Here is a 6,000-nt window from a genome sequence, read left to right as displayed (position 1 = left end):
TACCTGGGGTATCAGGGTGGCTCAGTTGGTTAAGCCTCTGCCTTCGGCTCAGGTCATGATCCCAGAGTCCTGGGATCGGCAGGGAGCCTGCTTCCCCCTCTTTCTCTGCCTGCCTCTCTGCCTACTTGTGATCTCTCTCTCTCTCTCTCCCACTCTCTGTGTCAAATAAAATCTTAAAAAAAAAAAAAAAGAAGAAGAAGAAGATCTCTATCTGAATCAGTTCTTCCATTGGTGGTTGAAAAATGGTAAATTTATAATTTTATCATCTCTTCTATATGTATTAGTTGACATTCTTCAATTTAAAAAAGAGATTTTCTCCTTCCTCCTGCCTTGCTTTTTTTTTTTTTTTTTTTTTTTTTTAGTAGTATCACCATGGACACAGGGACTTTTAAAAGTTCAATTTGTCGGGGCACCTGGATGGCTCAGTGGGTTAAGCCTCTGCCTTCAGCTTGGGTCATGATCCCAGGGTTGTGGGATCGAGCCCCACATCAGGCTCTCTGCTCAGTGGGGAGCCTGCTTCCCCCTCTCTCTCTGCCTGCCTCTCTACCTACTTGTAATCTCTGTCTGTCAAATAAATAAATAAGTAAAATCTTTTTAAAAAAAGTTCAATTTGTCATGCTATTATATTATTATGATATTTAATATAATATATTATTACTGTGTTATATGTTATTACATGATATATATGTCAATATATGTTATTCTTTGTGTTGCTCAGATTGTCTCAAATTTTGCCATTGGCAGCCCCTTCAGAACTGCTCCTGTGTCCTTTAGACATGACTTCTTTAGTCTTTGAACACTCCCTTGATTTGATTTCTGGTACTACCTATTTTGGGTACATCTCGTGCTTCTTCTGCTCCAAACTTCGAACTGGCCATTTTCCCAGAGAGCCCAGTTGTTTTTAGTAAGGAACAGTATTTAGGCACCAAAACCTAATTTCCAGGTGTACTTACTGCTACTGACACAGAGTTCATAATGGAATCCTCCAATTTCCACATCCTTCCTCACCCTTCCCTATTGCACATTTATCTTAAACAGGAAGAACCCGAGCTCTTAACCATCTCAATGTATTTTCTTCTTTTGCTCTATCCTACATTACAAATAAAGTAATTTCCGTACTCCAAACGAATCCTAACAACAAACCTAAATTCCAGAGTTTGTTACAAATCTTTTGATCTTAGACAATATCCTGTTCGGGTTACTGTGTCCAAAATTTACTTTAATTCTGTTAACCTGCATGGTTATAGTATCAATTTGATAAATGGTTAGGTTTATTTTTTTTCCTGGTTGTATTCACTTTCAGGGTTTGCTTCTTTCAGTCTTTTCAATTCAATTTAGTTTTGAATTTGTAAAACATTGACATACTCAAAAATTCATATTACATAAAAAGATAAACCCACGGACACCTTGCCCCCAGCTCCATCTTATCTAGCTCATTACCTGCCCCTTATCCCACCTAAGGTTACAGGTGGGTAGCCTATCATTTTGGATTTGTCCTTCCTGTGTTTCTATTTTTTGCAAAAATATTTTTATTTTTCCTTCTTTCTAACACAAAAGTTAACATATTCCATAAACTCTGTTGCATCTTGTTTTTTTCACTTAAGAGCATATCCCAAAAATCACTTCATATTGGGTCACAGAGGTCTTCCTCACTGTCTTTCATGGCTTCATCACACCCCAATGCATGGATATACCATAGCTGACTAGTCTCCACAGGAAGGAAATTAGGTTGTTTCCATTTTAATTGCGCTCATAAATATTATCACAATGAATAATGTTAATTATTTTGTTTCCTCTTTGTTGTTGTTGTTTCCTTTTTATGTGTCCAAGAGTGTATTAGCTTGCTAGGGCTACTGTGGCAAAATACTATAGACTAGGTAGCTTAAACAACAGAAATTTAGTTTTTCATAGTTCTAGAGACTATCCAAAATCAAGGTGCCAGCAAGTTTAATTTCTTCTGAGGCCTCTCCCTGTGGCTTGCAGATGGTCATCTGCTTGCTGTGTACGGACATGGTCTTTCCTTTTACTGTGTATTGTCCATGTCCAAATCTCCCTTCTTATAAGGACACCAGTCGTACTGGAATAGGAAGCACACATACAACTTCGTTTTGCCTTAATTACCTCTTTAGAGGTCCTATCTGCAAATACAATCACCTTCTGAGGCACTGAGCATAAATGAATTTGGCAGGGGACACAGTTCAGCCCATAACCAAGAGTAAATGCTAGAATTGTCAAATTCCACTTCATTGGGTTAATACAATTCTGTACTACCATTAGCAATTAAGTACTTATTTTTTAAATTTCTTAAAATATCTGGAAAGAACTACTGCGTAGCAATGGGCACCCTAAAAGTTTTTCCTTTCATACTGAAGGTTATAGTTTTATTCTTGCTATTCCTGCTGCCCTTGCTCAGGATAACCATGTTTGAGTTCCACAGATTCCATCTAATATGGACATTAATTTCCTATTTACTGATTGCATATGAGATACTGGATGTTATAGAAATATCTTTTGTAGCAGACCAGACAGGACTTTACATTCTTGTGACTAAGTTTTTTTTTTCCCCCTTGAATCTGGATATTGTTTTGCAAAAAATTCCTGCCCAGAAAAACTTCTCTACAGTTATGATTCTGAGGGTGGGGTATTAAAGAAAATGTCTTCATGTGGGCATAGATCCAAGTGTTCCAGCCTGTGTGAGAAAAAGGGAACTGAGCACACTTCATTCTAGAAGAATTTAAAATGAGAAGTCCAGATTGTACTGTCCTTAGGGTACAAGAGGAGAACGAAGGGTAGTACTTGACCATTGTCCCTGCTTTGTAGGTATATCCTGTAAAAATTAATTCTCATTTTAGGGCTATGATCTCATGGGGGAAGATAGTAACATTGTTAGAGATTTATAGCTATCTCTAGCCTTCTGCATCTTGTTACAATAGGGTTACCTCCCTCAGTGTTTACCCGTAGGTAGCCAGTAAGACATATTCCCTTCCCCTCTGTGAGTCTGCTCTTATCAGAGCTCTGTTTCTAACTTCCCCCTCCTGTGGTCTTCTTTTGATGAATGGTCTTCTCTTCTGGGCTGTAATTTGCAAGTAGAATCTTAGTCCCCGAACAGTTACAAACAAGTGCTCTAAATCTCTTTAATCTTTCTTAATTATAAAAGGAAACATCCTCTTATATCCTGTTTATATAGTACAGATGTCTATGAAAGTAAAAAGTTAAAGTATTTCCCTGAACCCAGAGATAACAAATTTCCAGGGATGGGAACAGTTGAGAAACACACTCTCATGCGTTGTTGCTGAGTGTATACATTGGTTAACAAGTTGGAGGCTAAATTAGGAGATAATTATCAAGATGCAAATGCATGTAATCTCAGAATTAGCCATTCCACTTTTAGAAGTTTACCCTGAAGATATTAGATTTATTGTCTTTTGTGCACAAGTATGTATTTACAAAAGTGTTCACTGAAGTATTGCTTGCAATAGTAATGATTAAAAAACAATCCAAAAAGAGATTATATAAGCAAATAATAATACTTTCACTCAATGGAATACTATCAAGCTTGTAATTTTCTTTTAAACCAAGATACAAAATTTTACTGATAATTAAAGATGTTTAAGACACAGTAAGGGAAAAGCATCAAGTTGTGGGACCTGTACAGAAAGACAGCATGTGATTTTTTGTGACCTTTTTGTAATATGCATGGACTTCTTCAGGAGGGATGCAAAACCAATGGCTAACAGTGTTTCTTTTGGCCCTGGAGACTTGGGGTAGGATGTTGGAAAACAGAACATTTACTTTCGTTTTGTATTTTCCTTTACATTTAGATTTTTCTTTTCCATTAGCATGTTCGTGTGTTCTTTTTAAAATGATACTGGAACAAAAATAGATATAGAGATCAATGAAACAGAATAGAGAGCCCAGAAATAAACACACACTTACATGGTCAATTAATCCACAACAAAGGAAGCAGGAATACACAATATTGAAAAGACGGTCTCTTCAACAAATGGTGCTAGGAAAACGGGACAACTACATGCAAAAGAATGGAACTGGGCCACTTTCTCACAGTATACACAAAAATAAACTCAAAATGGATTAAAGATCTAAATGTGAGACCTGAAACCACAAAACTCATAGAAGAAAACATAGGCAGTAATTTCTTTGACATCTGGCATAGAAACATTTTTCTAGATAAATCTCCTAAGGCAAGGGAAACAAAAGCAAAATTAAGCTATTGGGATTATACCCAAACAAAAAGTTTTTGCAAAGTGAAGGAAATGATCCACAAAACAAAAAGGCAACCTATCAAATGGGAGAAGATATTTGAAAATGACATATAAAATAAAGGGTTAATATCCAAAATATAGAGAGAACTCACACAACTCAACAACAGCAACAACAACAAAAAGAATAATTTGATTAAAATGAGCAGAGGACGCGAATAGACACTTTTCCAGAAGACATCCAGATGGCCAACAGACACGTGAAAACATGCTCAACAGGATCATCAGGGAAATGTAGACTAAAACCACAATAAGCTATCACCTCACACCTGCTGGAATGGCTAAAAATCAAGGACACAAGAAATAACAAGTGTTGGTGAGGATGTGAAGGAAAAGGAACCCTCATGCACAGTTGGTGGGAATGTAAATTGGTGCAGCCACTGTGGAAAACAGTATGAAGAGTCCTCAAAAAATTAAAAATATAAAATAAATATATATATATATTTAAAAAAATAAAAATATAAATACCACATGATCCAATAATTCCACTACTGGGTATTTACCCAAAGAAAATAAAAACACTAACTCAAAAAGATATGTGCAACCCTAGGGGCACCTGGATGGCTCAGTGGGTTAAGATATGTGCAACCCTATGTTTATTGCAGCATTATTTATAAGAGCCAAGATATACAAGCAACCCAAATGCCCATCCATAGATGAATGGATAAAGAAGATGTGAGATAGATAAATGGATAGATAGATATAGATAGATAGATATACATTTATCTATCTATATATATAATTGAATATTACAATATTACTCAGCTATAAAAAGAATGGCATTTGCTACAACATGGATAAGCCTAGAGTATAATGCTAAGTGAAATAAGTCAGTCAGAGAAAGAAAAATACCATATGATTTCACACATATGTGAGATTTCATAAACAAAACAAATGAACAAAGAAAAAAGAGACAAACAAAAAATAGACTCTTAGGAGTGCCTGGGTAGCTCAGTCAGTTAACTGTCTGCCTTCGGTTCAGGTCATGATCTCAGGGTCCTGGAATCAAGCCCTGTGATGGACTCCCTGCTAAGTGGGGAGTCTGCTTGTTCCTCTCCCTCTCTCCCTCCCTCTGCTTGTGCACTCTCCCTCCCTCTCTCTCTCTCTCTCTCAAATAAATAAATAAAAAATATATATATTTTTAAATAGACTTTTAAATACAGAGAACAAACTGGTGGTTGCCAAAGGGGAGGTAGGTGGGGGGATGGGTGAGGTAGGTAAAAGGGGTAAAGAGTACACTTATCTTGAGCACTGAGAAATGTATAGAATTGCTACTGTACACCTGAAACTAATGTAACACTGTATGTCAATTATATCTTAATTTTAAAAAGCAGAAAAAAATATATAACTTATATCTATAGCTCTTCTAGGGGAGAAAAGAAGAAAAACAAAGAAAAGAAAAATTGAAAAAGTATTTTAAATAAGCAATTTTCATGTTCTTGGACATAACTCCTACTTACAGTTCCCTGTTAAGTAAAACATAATGCATTTGTTTCCCACTGTCCCCTGAACATTTTCTTTTTTCTACCTCCTTTCTTTGCAATAGCCATTCTACATCATGAAAGAGAATGGTTGAGTTTTGTCTAAGGTACAGCAGAACCAGTAGGGAAAAGAAAAGTGAGTTGGGCTTTGTCTTCTGTAATTCTTCATTATGTTATAACAACACATCTAACTTCCTAGGCAACACACCAAGGAACGCTTAAGCAAAAAGGAAAAGAGC

This window comes from Enhydra lutris, unplaced genomic scaffold, assembly GCF_002288905.1.
Source record: "Enhydra lutris kenyoni isolate GAN:26980312 unplaced genomic scaffold, ASM228890v2 scaffoldscaffold9, whole genome shotgun sequence".
Lineage (NCBI taxonomy): Eukaryota > Metazoa > Chordata > Mammalia > Carnivora > Mustelidae > Enhydra > Enhydra lutris.
The sequence above is the reverse complement of the archived record's forward strand: the minus strand, read 5'-3'. Positions refer to the sequence as shown.